Genomic DNA, 16,923 nt, shown 5'->3' with positions numbered 1-16,923 from the left:
GCAGACTGGGGAGGAGCAGACTGGGGAGGAGCAGACTGGGGAGGAGCAGACTGGGGAGGGGCAGACTGGGGAGGGGCAGACTGGGGAGGAGCAGACTGGGGAGGAGCAGACTGGGGAGGAGCAGACTGGGGAGGGGCAGACTGGGGAGGAGCAGACTGGGGAGGAGCAGACTGGGGAGGGCAGACTGGGGAGGGGCAGACTGGGGAGGGGCAGACTGGGGAGGGGCAGACTGGGGAGGGGCAGACTGGGGAGGAGCAGACTGGGGAGGGGCAGACTGGGGAGGAGCAGACTGGGGAGGGGCAGAGCTTGAGGGTACAGTAAAGATGCCTGATGCCAGGGTTAGAGATTGTGGCAGATGTGTGTTGACCCAATACACTGTCTCTTCCACAGTTCCATTTGGGACTTGATCTCTGACTGACCCCTAGGCATCTGACCTTCCCACTGTCCTCTGACTGACTCCTAGGCATCTGACCTTCCAGTATCCTCTGACTGACCCCTAGGCATCTGACCTTCCCACTGTCCTCTGACTGACCCCTAGGCATCTGACCCTCCCACTGTCCTCTGACTGACCCCTAGGCATCTGACCCTCCCACTGTCCTCTGACTGACCCCTAGGCATCTGACCCTTCCAGTATCCTCTGACTGACCCCTAGGCATCTGAACCTTCCAGTGTCCTCTGACTGACCCCTAGGCATCTGACCCTTCCACTGTCCTCTGACTGACCCCTAGGCATCTGACCTTCCCACTGTCCTCTGACTGACCCCTAGGCATCTGAACCTTCCACTGTCCTCTGACTGACCCCTAGGCATCTGACCCTTCCAGTATCCTCTGACTGACCCCTAGGCATCTGACCCTTCCAGTATCCTCTGACTGACCCCTAGGCATCTGACCCCTTCCACTGTCCTCTGACTGACCCCTAGGCATCTGACCCTTCCAGTATCCTCTGACTGACCCCTAGGCATCTGACCCTTCCAGTATCCTCTGACTGACCCCTAGGCATCTGAACCTTCCACTGTCCTCTGACTGACCCCTAGGCATCTGAACCTTCCAGTATCCTCTGAATGACCCCTAGGCATCTGACCCCTTCCACTGTCCTCTGACCCCTAGGCATCTGACCCTTCCACTGTCCTCTGACTGACCCCTAGGCATCTGACCCTTCCAGTATCCTCTGACTGACCCCTAGGCATCTGAACCTTCCAGTGTCCTCTGACTGACCCCTAGGCATCTGACCCTTCCACTGTCCTCTGACTGACCCCTAGGCATCTGACCCTTCCACTGTCCTCTGACTGACCCCTAGGCATCTGACCCTTCCACTGTCCTCTGACTGACCCCTAGGCATCTGACCCTTCCACTATCCTCTGACTGACCCCTAGGCATCTGACCCTTCCACTGTCCTCTGACTGACCCCTAGGCATCTGACCCTTCCAGTATCCTCTGACTGACCCCTAGGCATCTGACCCTTCCACTGTCCTCTGACTGACCCCTAGGCATCTGACCCTTCCACTGTCCTCTGACTGACCCCTAGGCATCTGACCCTTCCACTGTCCTCTGACTGACCCCTAGGCATCTGACCCTTCCAGTATCCTCTGACTGACCCCTAGGCATCTGACCCCTTCCAGTATCCTCTGACTGACCCCTAGGCATCTGACCCTTCCAGTATCCTCTGACTGACCCCTAGGCATCTGACCCTTCCACTGTCCTCTGACTGACCCCTAGGCATCTGAACCTTCCAGTATCCTCTGCTCTCTCTCTCTCTCTCTCTCTCTTTACAATATCAACATAATAATAATCAATATTGTCAATAACAACAATAATCTAGGGTAAAAAAATAACCATACAAGGGCATAGAGGACATGTGTAGGTTGGTTGGTCTGTCAGGCACTCTCATTCTGTGGTTTTGCATGTACAGTAAATACTAGAATGTACTTTATTCACACAGACTGCAGTACCACAGAGTACCAGGCTTATCTCTTAGAAGCCCTTTGTACTACTCAATTTCAAACTGTTTTCAATATATATTGGATATATATTGGTATATATTCAACAATTCAACTGTATTTTAACTACGTTTTATATTTTGGGATAATAGAGGTGTAGCCAGAGGGGATCTTGTTGTTGCTAGAGTCCAGAGGGCAGGGGCCAGACCACTCCCTCTCCATAGCCCCACGGCCAGATAGATTCCTGGGGGACCAGTCAACCCACTTCCCCCTAGATCCGTGGGGCTCCACAGCTATTCAGGCCCTCCAAGGCCCCCACCCTGGCTCGGCTAGGGTGGGGGCCCCCAGGGTAGCCTAGTGTGTTGAGTTAGAGTGTTGGACTAGTAACCAAAAGGTTGCAAGTTCGAATCCCTGAGCTGACAAGGTACAAATCTGTCGTTCTGCCCCTGGACAGGCAGTTAACCCACTGTTCCTAGACCAGTTAACCCACTGTTCCTAGACCAGTTAACCCACTGTTCCTAGGCCAGTTAACCCACTGTTCCTAGACCAGTTAACCCTCTGTTCCTAGACCAGTTAACCCACCTAGACCAGTTAACCCACTGTTCCTAGACCATTAACCCACTGTTCCTAGGCCAGTTAACCCACTGTTCCTAGGCCAGTTAACCCACTGTTCCTAGGCCAGTTAACCCACTGTTCCTAGACCAGTTAACCCTCTGTTCCTAGACCAGTTAACCCACTGTTCCTAGACCAGTTAACCCACTGTTCCTAGACCAGTTAACCCACTGTTCCTAGACCGTCATTGTAAAATAAGAATGTGTTCTTAATTGACTTGCCTCGTAAAATAAAAAAATAGGGCCTATCAAAGAAACCATCCTACCCAGCCCCCCACTGACGCTGCCCCACTAATTGACAGTCACTCACCCCTCCCCGGGGTCTTCTACACTGGTTCTGGTGTGGCTTTACAGAGAAACCAACCTACCCAGCCCCCTCCTGGCAATCAGGTCTCCACTGGCCCTCAAGGCCCCCACCCTTTCAGAGAAGCCAACTAAACCAGCCCAGGCCCCTCCTCTGGCTACCCCCCCCCTGAAGGACACCTTGCCCGGGGCTCTCCTTGGTTCTGTTTGGATCCAACAGAGAACCAAACCCAGGCTCACATCTAGGCTCCCACCCAGGCATTCACCCTGCCCCTGCCTCCCTCTCGGCCCCCCTGTCTCTGCTGGAGCCCAACAGACTACAGAACCAAACCCAGGCCCCCCCTTGACTTTCCAGTACATTAGTCATAATGCTGTCTCTGTCCGACGTTCCAGTACATTAGTCATAATGCTGTCTCTGTCCGACGTTCCAGTACATTAGTCATAATGCTGTCTCTGTCCGACGTTCCAGTACATTAGTCATAATGCTGTCTCTGTCCGACGTTCCAGTACATTAGTCATAATGCTGTCTCTGTCCGACGTTCCAGTACATTAGTCATAATGCTGTCTCTGTCCCACGTTCCAGTACATTAGTCATAATGCTGTCTCTGTCCGACGTTCCAGTACATTAGTCATAATGCTGTCTCTGTCCGACGTTCCAGTACATTAGTCATAATGCTGTCTCTGTCCGACGTTCCAGTACATTAGTCATAATGCTGTCTCTGTCCAACGTTCCAGTACATTAGTCATAATGCTATCTCTGTCCAACGTTCCAGTACATTAGTCATAATGCTATCTCTGTCCAACGTTCCAGTACATTAGTCATAATGCTGTCTCTGTCCGACGTTCCAAGACGTTCCAGTACATTAGTCATAATGCTATCTCTGTCCGACGTTCCAGTACATTAGTCATAATGCTGTCTCTGTCCGACGTTCCAGTACATTAGTCATAATGCTGTCTCTGTCCGACGTTCCAGTACATTAGTCATAATGCTGTCTCTGTCCGACGTTCCAGTACATTAGTCATAATGCTATCTCTGTCCGACGTTCCAGTACATTAGTCATAATGCTGTCTCTGTCCGACGTTCCAGTACATTAGTCATAATGCTGTCTCTGTCCAACGTTCCAGTACATTAGTCATAATGCTGTCTCTGTCCGACGTTCCAGTACATTAGTCATAATGCTATCTCTGTCCGACGTTCCAGTACATTAGTCATAATGCTGTCTCTGTCTGACGTTCCAGTACATTAGTCATAATGCTGTCTCTGTCTGACGTTCCAGTACATTAGTCATAATGCTGTCTCTGTCCGACGTTCCAGTACATTAGTCATAATGCTGTCTGACGTTCCAGTACATTAGTCATAATGCTGTCTGACGTTCCAGTACATTAGTCATAATGCTGTCTCTGTCCGACGTTCCAGTACATTAGTCATAATGCTGTCTCTGTCCAACGTTCCAGTACATTAGTCATAATGCTGTCTCTGTCCGACGTTCCAGTACATTAGTCATAATGCTGTCTCTGTCCGACGTTCCAGTACATTAGTCATAATGCTGTCTCTGTCTGACGTTCCAGTACATTAGTCATAATGCTGTCTCTGTCTGACGTTCCAGTACATTAGTCATAATGCTATCTCTGTCCAACGTTCCAGTACATTAGTCATAATGCTGTCTCTGTCCGACGTTCCAGTACATTAGTCATAATGCTGTCTCTGTCCGACGTTCCAGTACATTAGTCATAATGCTGTTCTGTCCGATTCCAGTACATTAGTCATAATGATATCTCTTCCGACGTTCCAGTACATTAGTCATAATGCTGTCTCTGTCCGACGTTCCAGTACATTAGTCATAATGCTGTCTCTGTCTAACGTTCCAGTACATTAGTCATAATGCTGTCTCTGTCCGACGTTCCAGTACATTAGTCATAATGCTATCTCTGTCCGACGTTCCAGTACATTAGTCATAATGCTGTCTCTGTAGACGTTCCAGTACATTAGTCATAATGCTGTCTCTGTCTGAGTCCAGTACATTAGTCATAATGCTGTCTCTGTCCGACGTTCCAGTACATTAGTCATAATGCTGTCTGATTCCAGTACATTAGTCATAATTTTGCAATTAGTCATAATGCTGTCTCTGTCCACGTTCCAGTACATTTCATAATGCTGTCTCTGTCCAGCCGTTCAGTACATTAGTCATAATGCTGTCTCTGTCCACGTTCCAGTACATTAGTCATAATGCTGTCTCTGTCCGACGTTCCAGTACATTAGTCATAATCCCGCCTCTGTCTGACGTTCCAGTACATTAGTCATAATGTCTCTGTCTGACGTTCCAGTACATTAGTCATAATGCTGTCTGATCCAGTACATTAGTCATAATGCTGTCTCTGTCTGACGTTCCAGTACATTAGTCATAATGCTGTCTGAACCAGTACATTAGTCATAATGCTGTCAACACTGTCCGACGTCCTCCAGTACATTAGTCATAATGCTGTCTCTGTCCGACGTTCCAGTACATTAGTCATAATGCTGTCTCTGTCCGACGTTCCAGTACATTAGTCATAATGCTGTCTCTGTCCGACGTTCCAGTACATTAGTCATAATGCTGTCTGACGTTCCAGTACATTAGTCATAATGCTGTCTCTGTTCGTGTCACTGCTGATTTACCATTTATGGTTTTAATAAAGACGTTCCCTGAGAGAAGATAGTTTCTGTGTCTTTATGGAAACACACAGACAGTCTGGTGAGAATCTAGAGGGAGGAACTGGACCAACTCTGACTGAGTCACTGTTAATCCATTGTAAAGCCTTTTTAGAAAAAGGGGATTCATACTATTTTTGCAAAATGACAGTTATTTTAATTTTCCTGCCAGCCATGTCAGACAAGGTCATATCCTCGGACACTTAGGATGGTAACGGTAACTAAGACAGCCTCCCGAAAAACAAGCAGCATCCCTTGACTTGTCTCATGGGCAAATATAATGACTTGTTGAAAATCAGAAATGGACTTCGATGACGTTGAAGGGGGTTTGCAGGGTAAAGCCTAAAACCGGCTAATGTGTTAAACTGATGATCAACACCGTCCTCCTCTCCTTCTGATAATTACCCCAAAGGCCCTGGTTTCCCCGACAGCGATGGAACTTAAGTGTTTTAACGATGCGTCGTTCCTACGGCGACCGACGATGAACACCACGCAGGGCGTGGCCGTTTGGCTCAGTGCTTCATTGGAACATGTGTCGGTACTGAAAACGATGGACAGGCACCGCTTGTTCTCAGATCAGCTTTCTCCATTCAAATACGATATTAACATTTAGAATTACTCCACAATACTGACGACAGATCAGCTCCTAGAGACATATGATCACCGGTGGCTGCATTGTAAGGTTGGCTTATTCAAATACTTCCCCATCAATAACGCACTAAATAGAGAAGTAGAGCATGGCGCTTGTAACGCCAGGGTAGTGGGTTCGATTCCCGGGACCACCCATACGTAGAATGTATGCACACATGACTGTAAGTCGCTTTGGATAAAAGCGTCTGCTAAATGGCATATAGTATATAGACTATTTAAGTAGTAAATCAGGTTTATTGGTGCTCATATTGATACACATCATCCAACGTAATTGAGGCATAAATTAAGACAGTAGCTTGGCAAAATAGCACTCAATTGATCTCCACATGATTCAAATGCACACAGGCCCATGGAGGCTGTTTATCTTTGAATGTCGTCATCTGGGTTTTCAATTGATGCATCTTTTCGTGCTTTTGTTTATTGTCACAATAAAAAAAAATGTAATTGTTACTTTGTATTTGTAACTTGGTTCGGAAGTTATCGGCGACCGATAAACATCTTGATTTTATGTTTAGCAGAGATCTTCTGTGTATATAGTGACTCACAATTGGCCCAGGGCTGTTCAGGTGAGGGTTTGGCCGGCAGGGATGTTCTCGTCCAATCGCACAGTAGCGACTCCTGTGGCGGGCCGGGCGCAATGCACGCTGACACGGTCGCCAGGTGCATGGTGTTTCCTCCGACACATTGGTGCGGCTGGCTTCCCGGGTTAAGCAGGCGTTGTGTCAAGAAGCAGTGCGGCTTGGCTGGGTTGTGTTTCGGAGGACGCACGGCTCTCGACCTTCGCCTCTCCCGAGTCCGTACGGGAGTTGCAGCGATGGGACAAGACTGTAACGACCAATTGGATACCACAAAATTGGGGAGAAAAAATAGGGTAAAAAAATACTAAAATAATCATAAAAACATCCACACAGTGGTTCTTCCTTTAAAAGTGTTGGTCTGATCTCGTGGTCGTTAGTGGTAGATGGTGGCATTCTGTCGTTGCACCACACTACCACAAGGGGGAGTTAGAACGCTGAACTATCGGTAGTCTAAACTGTGGCAAATAATGGACTATCTTTTCATAAATGAATGGAGGTCTGAGAGTCTCTCACTAGAGTCCTGCATCAGGCAAAAACAACTACAACTGGCAGTGACGAGGACTTAGGGAAACACAATGGGGGAATTACACTTGACATGCGGACTGGACCATTTTCTAAAAAAATAGGCACGGTGGACTTTTGTTTTTTTCCTCCCTCTAAAACCAGAAATAAATCATTCTAAATAACAAACGTGTCTTTATTCACCACAGTGTGAAAGAGTGGTAGACCCTCTGTAGAAAGGGAGGTTTTGACACACGGTCCTTCTTTGCTGATGTGAAGAAGAAACGGAATGAAAGATTTGTTAACATAAAGCTTTGGATCAAAATAAATAAGTACCAAAACATTCTTTCTTGATAGTCAAAACATTTCTTTATTAAAAGACTAAGTTCATCTGCTCGTGTTGTGTGTGTGTGTGTGTGTGTTTCATTATTTGTGACATTGTGGTTACAATGAAGAATGTAAACAAAAATAAATCCTCATCATAATGAATAATCAGATGGGTGTTTCAAGCCTTGTTTTGTTCTTATCTCCATCGTCATCACTCCGCCTCGTGGCCTCAAACCATTTAGTTTCTTTTTGCCCTTTACGCACTTTAAACATTTGGATAATAAAGCATTTAAAGGCTGAAATCGGTTGATTTTTAATACTACTGACAGACAACATTCTAACTCCACTTCTTAGCGTTCCCAGAAGGCATGGGTTATCATCTACTACAGGCCTAAAAGCCATGAGTTTAACCTTCTGAATGAATGATTCAATTGAAGATGGAGCTCATTAAAAGGTTGACTTCTGAAAGCCGATCTGTTATCCAACAATTATTATTATTAACCCTGCATTGTAATTATATGAAAGCCCTTTAGATAGCCCCTTGGTTCTCTCCAGACCTGACTCCCCATGACCAGCACAATAACATCCTGTGCGCAACTTTTCAGGGAGGCTAGGAAACAAATATACACAGGCAGTATAAACACTGAGGCTAGGAAACACTGAGGCTAGGAAACAAATATACACAGGCAGTTAGGAAAAGTGAAGGCATTTTCAAGCAGAAATTTGCATCCTAAAGCACAAACTCAAAAAAGGTTCTGGGACACTAATAAGAGCACTTCCTCCTAGCTTCTCAGAATAAGAACACTTCCTCCTAGCTTCTCACTGCACCGAGGCTAGGAAACACTGAGGCTAGGAAACACTGAGGCTAGGAAACACTGAGGCTAGGAAACACTTGTCACAATAGATAAATCCACTATAATTGAGAATTTCAATAAGCAATTTTCTACGGCTGGCCATGCTTTCCACCTGGCTAACCATAACCCGGTCAAAAGCCCTGCGCTCCCCACAGCAACTCGTCAAAGCCTTCCCCATTTCTCCTTCTCCCAAATCTGTTCAGCTGATGTTCTGAAAGAGCTGCAAAATCTGGACCCCTACAAATCAGCCGGGCTAGACAATCTGGACCCTTTCTTTCTAAAATGATCTGCCAAAATTGTTGCAACCCCTATTACTAGCCTGTTCAACCTCTCGTTCATATCGTCTGAGATTCCCAAAGATTGGAAAGCTGCCGCGGTCATCCCCCTCTTCAAAGGGGGAGACACCCTGGAACCAAACTGCTACAGACCTATACCTATCGTACCCTGTCTTTCTAAGGTCTTCGAAAGCCAAGTTAACAGATTACCGACCATTTTGAATCCCACCGTACCTTCTCCGCTATGCAATCTGGTTTCTGAGCTGGTCATGGGTGCACCTCAGCCACGCTCAAGGTCCTAAACAATATCATAACCGCCATCGATAAGAGACATTACTGGGCAGCCGTATTCATCGACCTGGCCAAGGCTTTCGACTCTGCCAATCACCACATTCTTATTCTTATCGGCAGACTCAATAGCCTTGGTTTCTCAAATGATTTCCTCGCCTGGTTCACCAACTACTTCTCTGATAGAGTTCAGTGTGTCAAATCGGAGGGCCTGTTGTCCGGACCTCTGGCAGTCTCTATGGGGGTGCCACAGGGTTCAATTCTCGGGCCGACTCTCTTCTCTGTATACATCAATGATGTCGCTCTTGCTGCTGGTGATTCTTTGATCCACCTCTACTACAGGCTTACACCATTCGACACCATTCTGGTGTCCTCTGGCCCTTCTTTGGACACTGTGTTAACCAACCTCCAGATCTTTCCATGGCCTCCAACTGCTCTTAAATGCATGTAAAAACTAAATGCTCTTCAACCGATCGCTGCCCGCACCTTCCCACTCATCCGGTTCTGACTTAGAATACGTGGACCACTACAAATACCGAGGTGTCTAGTTAGACTGTAAACTCTCCTTCCAGACTCACATTAAGCATCTCCAATCCAAAATCGGCTTTCTATTTCATAACAAATCCTCCTTCACTCATGCTGCCAAACATACCCTCGTAAAACTGACCATCCTACCGATCCTTGACTTCGGCAATGTCATCTATAAAATAGCTTCCAACACTCTACTCTGCAAATTGGATGCAGTCTATCACAGTGCCATCCGTTTTGTCACCAAAGCCCCATATACTACCCACCACTGCGACCTGCATGCTCTCGTTGGTTGACCCTCGCTTCATACTCGTCGCCAAACCCACTGGCTACAGGTTATCTACAAGTCTCTGCTAGGTAAAGCCCCGCCTGATCTCAGCTCACTGGTCACCATAGCAGCACCCACCCGTAGCACGCACTCCAGCAGGTATATCTCACTGGTCACCCCCAAAGCCAATTCCTCCTTTGGTCATCTTTCCTTCCAGTTCTCTGCTGCCAATGACTGGAACGAACTGCAAAAATCTCTGAAGCTGGAGACTCATCTCCCTCACTAGCTTTAAGCACCAGCTGTCAGAGCAGCTCACGGATCCCTGCACCTGTTCATAGACCACCTGTAAACAGCCCATCTACCTACCTCATCCCCATATTGGTATTTATTTATTTCTCTTGCTCCTTTGCACTCCAGTATCTCTACTTGCACACTCATCTTCTGCACATCTATCACTCCAGTGTTTAATTGCTAAATTGTAATTATTTCGCCACTATGGCCTATTTATTGTCTTACCTCCCTTATCTTACCTCATTTGCACATGCTGTATATGGATTTTTCTACTGTATTATTGATTGTATGTTTGTTTATCCCATGTGTAACTGTGTTGTTGTTTGTGTCGAACTGCTTTGCTTTATCTTGGCCAGGTCTCAGTTGCAAATGAGAACTTGTTCTCAACTAGCCTACCTGGTTAATTAAATAAAGGTGAAATAAAATTGTAAAAAAGACAAATATTCTCTAATGTTTTACATTTATAACTTAATTCCACAGAGCAGATTTACCCTAACGAAAAATGCCCCTTAGATATTAATTTAGAATCCTCTAATTAGATCTAAAGGGACATTATATTGATCTGAAAGTATTTTCATTTAGAATTTAGAATCTTAATGAGTTCCGAGAGCCATGTCATACCAATATATTATTGGATTATTCACCATGGCAACCACTTGTTAGCATAACATTGAAAATGATGTGCGTTTAATCAAATAAAATAAATAAAATTCAATAATAGATTTGGACCACTGTAGATGCTGTGTTTTTATTTACAGTAGTGATGGACAGCTGGAGGCATTTTGTAGGCTGTGAAATCTGCAAACAACGTGGGCTATCAGCAGGACAATAGACTCTTGCCGAGTTTAGGGACTCTAAATGTATTAATGGATGTTTGCGAGACATGTCACTTCTCCCATCTCTTTTGAATAGCCCACCACATGCACTGTTCTCTAACCTCTGGGCGAATTACTATATAAATACTATGGGGAATAAACATCACTGAATGACAGCATGGGGACTGGTCTTGATAAATACTATAGCGAATAAACATCACTGAATGACATAGCATGGGGACTGGTCTAGATAAATACTATGGGGAATAAACATCACTGAATGACACAGCATGGGGACTGGTCTAGATAAATACTATAGGGAATAAACATCACTGAATGACAGCATGGGGACTGGTCTAGATAAATACTATGGGGAATAAACATCACTGAATGACAGCATGGGGACTGGTCTAGATAAATACTATGGGGAATAAACATCACTGAATGACATAGCATGGGGGGGACTGGAATAAACTCAGAATGACATAGCATGGGGACTGGTCTAGAATAAATACTATGGCATGGGGACTGGTCTGAATAAACATCACTGAATGACATAGCATGGGGACTGGTCTAGATAAATACTATGGGGAATAAACATCACTGAATGACACAGCATGGGGACTGGTCTAGATAAATACTATGGGGAATAAACATCACTGAATGACATAGCATGGGGACTGGTCTAGATAAATACTATAGCGAATAAACATCACTGAATGACACAGCATGGGGCGGCAGCGTAGCCTAGTGGTTAGAGCGTTGGACTAGTAACCGGAAGGTTGCGAGTTCAAACCCCCGAGCTGACAAGGTACAAATCTGTCGTTCTGCCCCTGAACAGGCAGTTAACCCACTGCTCCTAGGCCGTCATTGAAAATAAGAATGTGTTCTTAACTGACTTGCCTGGTAAAATAAAGGTAAAATTTAAAAAAAAATGGGGACTGGTCTAGATAAATACATCAGATTTTCATTTGTTAGGATTATTTTGTTCTTCACTATCACAATATTAAAAACCTTCAAATGCCTTCATGAATGAAATGGCTTCAGCCGACATGTTAGAATGTCTCACCCCATGTTCAGGAATGGACTTTTTCCCTTTCAGATTACAACCACTCACTTTCGGTTGTTTGAAAACTAAATCACCTCCAAAATATTGTCTTTTTTTTTATTAAACAAGCCAGAGAAAGTTGGTTGCAATTTCAGTTTAATCCACCTGAAAAGACTAAACAAATAATACAACAAATATTGTGGTTAAACTAAAATATACTAATTGATTAAAAAATACTTTTTTAATATATATATATTTTTAAAGGTATAATCTTTGTAAATTATATCATAAATAGGACTGGTGGAGTTGTCACACATGCAGCTAACAGAAATATATGGAAATGTCTGCTCTACCCAAAATTACAACCAAGTGGAAGGGGGAAAAAGTAAGAAACTTGTCTGTCGGCCCTGTTTTAAAGAACAAAATGAGGTCTGTCGGCCCTGTTTTAAAGAACAAAATGAGGTCTGTCGGCCCTGTTTTAAAGAACAAAATGAGGTCTGTCGGCCCTGTATTAAAGAACAAAATGAGGTCTGTCGGCCCTGTTTTAAAGAACAAAATGAGGTCTGTCGGCCCTGTTTTAAAGAACAAAATGAGGTCTGTCGGCCCTGTTTTAAAGAACAAAATGAGGTCTGTCGGCCCTGTTTTAAAGAACAAAATGAGGTCTGTCGGCCCTGTTTTAAAGAACAAAATGAGGTCTGTCGGCCCTGTTTTAAAGAACAAAATGAGGTCTGTCGGCCCTGTTTTAAAGAACAAAATGAGGTCTGTCGGCCCTGTTTTAAAGAACAAAATGAGGTCTGTCGGCCCTGTTTTAAAGAACAAAATGAGGTCTGTCGGCCCTGTTTTAAAGAACAAAATGAGGTCTGTCGGCCCTGTTTTAAAGAACAAAATGAGGTCTGTCGGCCCTGTTTTAAAGAACAAAATGAGGTCTGTCGGCCCTGTTTTAAAGAACAAAATGAGTTAAAGAAAATTATGATAAATAAAAATATATACCAAAATATATACCAATTTCAAGGATCAAAAAATGGATTAAAAAAAATTCACAGCTGTGCCATATAAATTGGCAGCTGTGCCATATAAATTGGCAGCTGTGCCATATAAATTGGCAGCTGTGCCATATAAATTGACAGCTGTGCCATATAAATTGACAGCTGTGCCATATAAATTGGCAGCTGTGCCATATAAATTGGCAGCTGTGCCGTAAAAATTGGCAGCTGTGCCATATAAATTGACAGCTGTGCCGTATAAATTGGCAGCTGTGCCGTATAAATTGGCAGCTGTGCCGTATAAATTGGCAGCTGTGCCGTATAAATTGGCAGCTGTGCCGTATAAATTGGCAGCTGTGCCTTATAAATTGGCAGCTGTGCCATATAAATTGACAGCTGTGCCATATAAATTGACAGCTGTGCCATATAAATTGGCAGCTGTGCCATATAAATTGGCAGCTGTGCCATATAAATTGACAGCTGTGCCATATAAATTGACAGCTGTGCCATATAAATTGACAGCTGTGCCATATAAATTGGCAGCTGTGCCATATAAATTGGCAGCTGTGCCATATAAATTGACAGCTGTGCCATATAAATTGACAGCTGTGCCATATAGATTGACAGCTGTGCCATATAAATTGACAGCTGTGCCGTATAAATTGGCAGCTGTGCCATATAAATTGACAGCTGTGCCATATAAATTGACAGCTGTGCCATATAAATTGACAGCTGTGCCATATAAATTGGCAGCTGTGCCATATAAATTGACAGCTGTGCCATATAAATTGACAGCTGTGCCATATAAATTGGCAGCTGTCCCATATGAATTGCAAAATAGTTGGAAAGAGATTTTCGATGTAACAATTCCATGGCACATGGTTTATGAATTGACACGCAAAACGACGCCGGATTCAAAACTCTGAATTTTTCTATTTAAATTATTATACAATACTCTTGCAACCAACAGAATGATATATTTATATACAACCTTCCCAGCTCTGCTTCTTTGAAGCTAGAATCCGCCTCTTAATGAGTTCCGAGAGCCGATCTGTTATCCAACAATTATTATTATCAGTCGTAGTGTTTGCGAATAGCACTGTCTGCGACCATAATCTAACAGTATTTTACCGTCGTGTTTAATTATTCAAGGATCCTTTCTCTTCTCTGTGCTGGAGTTATTTTAAGAATACAAAAGAAGCCATGCACTCTTGACGGGCTATCAGCAGGACAATAGACTCTTACAGAGTTCACCAAATGCTCTGTTTTCTAACCACATCTGGATGGAGCCACAACAAATTACTATGGGAGTAAATATCACTGAATGACAGACATATTGGAATAAAGTAGGCTAATGAAGGCAACACATTGTTACTTACAGGAACACCCAAAGTCATTCAACTGTTAAAAGAAGACCTTAAGCACCCGAGTGTGGTCAACTATTTCAGCACCGTTTTGCTCTTTCCATTTTCACTGAATCTCCGTATTGGTTAGCATACTTTACAGTTAGGGTGTGGAAAATGTTATTAATCATGTTATTTTTGCTCTTCACTCGCAGTCACTTAGTAGCCTACTCCTGACCGGTCACGATGTACAGCGCCATGACGCGCCTAACGGAAACCCAGAGTGTTTGGTTTTCTGTTTTTATTGGAATAGAAACACCATAATATTAATCAAATTAATGAAGCTACATTTCATCTATCCCATATACTATGTTCTTACAAAAAAAAAGGATTTAAATTCTCTCGTTTAGACAATATTAAAAACAGTCAAATGCTTCTCAAAGATGCCCTCTGGTCATCAAACTAGCACTAACTAGCCTTAATGGCAATAATGGCTGATACTTAAATAGCGTGCCATGGAATTCTGCGTCAGCCCGCAAGCGACGCAACTTTTAAAGGAAGAACCACTGTAGCAGATCTACACAATAAATCACAAGTGTTTAATCTTCCTGTTGTGTTCGTTTCATGTTAATTAATTATGTGTTGCCGGTCCAAAATGTCCGCCCCATTATAGCTGATTATAAATCCATATATTATCACCTAATGTTGTGTTAGATCTTTTTATCAACTTACGTTCTTGTGAACATTACAAGTCTGAAACTGCTATTTGCTATTTATGGCCTGTAGGCTCATACAACTAGTTTTTGAGTAAAAAAAGCATGACAATAACAAATACTCAGATGAAACATATTGTGCTATTTATCACAGACTACTTTGAGTCAAAGTTTAACAGGGACTCTCCTTCTCACCAGTGTCATGATCAAAGATATGATCAAGAGCCTCACATACAGTATATCGTTTGGTCGTTGTGCTGCCACAGAATGAATTGTGAGCAAAGGCCTCAAAAAAGCTTTATATACCAGAGCTGTGAGAAAAGTTCTATATATTATTGAAACAATGTTGCGATTGTTTCTGAGAATGCCAACAGGTGTGGTTCTGATGGGGGAAAGATTCTATTAGAAGTTAAATAAAATGATCCAAATGAGTTTTGTGTGTTCAGATGCCCTCTGTGGACAAAGCCACGGAACCTTATGACAATCAGATTTAAATGAACTACATTTTTCAGAGAGAGAACTTGTAAATCAGGTCCAATTCTATCAGAAACACAACAAGAGGGTTAAGTGTAACTCAGGTAGCAATCGTTTTGGGAAACACCTCAGACATTTAGTGTTGCTCCTATGAAGGTTCTAACGAGAAACTTTGCCTTGATATGCTTTAATCCTTACAAATGGCTACCTGATTCAACTGCTGCTCTACCATCTAGTAGTCATACAATGATCTGTTTTAGCTCCATGACTTAGTGTGGCACAGTTAGGATTTGAAGATGTGTTGATAATCTGGTAAGGCCTTGGTCTAATCCTTTCTGTTAAAGATGTTAGTCTGTCCGTCTGGGGGCGGTGTGTCTGTATCATCTGGGTCCTAGTTAACACACCACTATCTAGTGGGCTTCTGGGCATCTCCGTCTCAGATCCATAGCCCACTGTGTGGTAGAGTGAAGATCAGGTGATGAGGTTTGGAATATATCATCTGTCCTAGTTCACTTTTGAAAGAGCAGGAGTACCCCAGGGATCAACGTTGGGACCAATTCCATTCAAATTCACAAAATGTTCAGTTCACTTCCCGAATTGACTAAATTAAATGGAATTCACCCCAGCCCTGTTCAGGACCATTTGGACCTAGGAGGATAATTCTGGAACAATGTCAATCTTCAGGCCTGTTGGTCTGATTGAAAGGAGTTTAGCTCCAGCCAACATTAATCATTAGTCAACTCAGATGCTTACAATGAGACCTTGTTGCTCACTATTAAGTTGTTCCCACAGGTAGTCTGTCTAAGAACCTTCCCCAAATTGTCTGGTTATTAGCTAAACATCTTGGAGTAGAATAAAGACCCATAGGGTGCCTCGGTAATGGCACCCTATTCCCTGTATAGTGCACTACTTAGGGAATAGGGTGCCATTTTGGACACAGACATACTGTTTAACTTGTCTGAGATAGTGTAAAGACCCTCGATGGGTCAAAACCACATTGCAGTATTTACACAGCAGCTATTTTTCTGTATAAAACAAGGTAGCCTAGTGGTTAGAGTGTAGGGACGGCATGTAGCCTAGTGGTTAGAGTATAGGGACGGCAGGTAGCCTAGTGGTTAGAGTGTTGGACTTGTAACTGAAAGGTTGCAAGTTCAGATCCCTGACCTGACAAGGTACAAATCTGTCGTTCTGCCCCTGAAGAAGGCAGTTAACCCACTGTTCCTAAGCCGTCATTGAAAATAAGAATTTGTCCTTAACTGACTTGCCTGGTTAAATAAAGTGAAGTGTGTGTGCAGATGCTATGTTAATACTATGACAGATTAATCTCTTAAACCTGTTGTTTATGAAACGTGACAATACATTTTTTAAAATTGATTTTATTTGATTATCTAACCTCACGATCAATCCTTTCATTCATTCACATATTTTACTCAGAACATGACTCCAG

The 16,923-nt window shown here is 43.7% G+C and overlaps 1 long non-coding RNA gene across 45 annotated transcripts; it reads right to left on the bottom strand.

Moving 5' to 3' along the window:
* Positions 1–221: 221 nt before the first annotated feature.
* Positions 222–2,076, bottom strand: LOC127915754 (uncharacterized). 45 transcript variants are annotated; one of them, XR_008092145.1, is made up of 4 exons: positions 1,193–2,076; positions 624–1,043; positions 548–586; positions 222–434 (listed from the first exon to the last, which is right to left on the bottom strand). It is a non-coding gene; the product is annotated as an uncharacterized LOC127915754 (long non-coding RNA). The 45 variants fall into 45 exon arrangements; XR_008092182.1 differs by having other exon boundaries at positions 222–1,043; positions 1,193–1,268; positions 1,306–1,344; positions 1,382–2,076; XR_008092236.1 differs by having other exon boundaries at positions 222–1,043; positions 1,193–1,458; positions 1,496–1,534; positions 1,572–2,076.
* Positions 2,077–16,923: the final 14,847 nt, after the last annotated feature.

The sequence above is a fragment of the Oncorhynchus keta genome, chromosome 3 (genome assembly GCF_023373465.1).
Source record: "Oncorhynchus keta strain PuntledgeMale-10-30-2019 chromosome 3, Oket_V2, whole genome shotgun sequence".
Classification (NCBI taxonomy): domain Eukaryota; kingdom Metazoa; phylum Chordata; class Actinopteri; order Salmoniformes; family Salmonidae; genus Oncorhynchus; species Oncorhynchus keta.
This window is presented reverse-complemented; position numbering and strand designations above follow the sequence as displayed.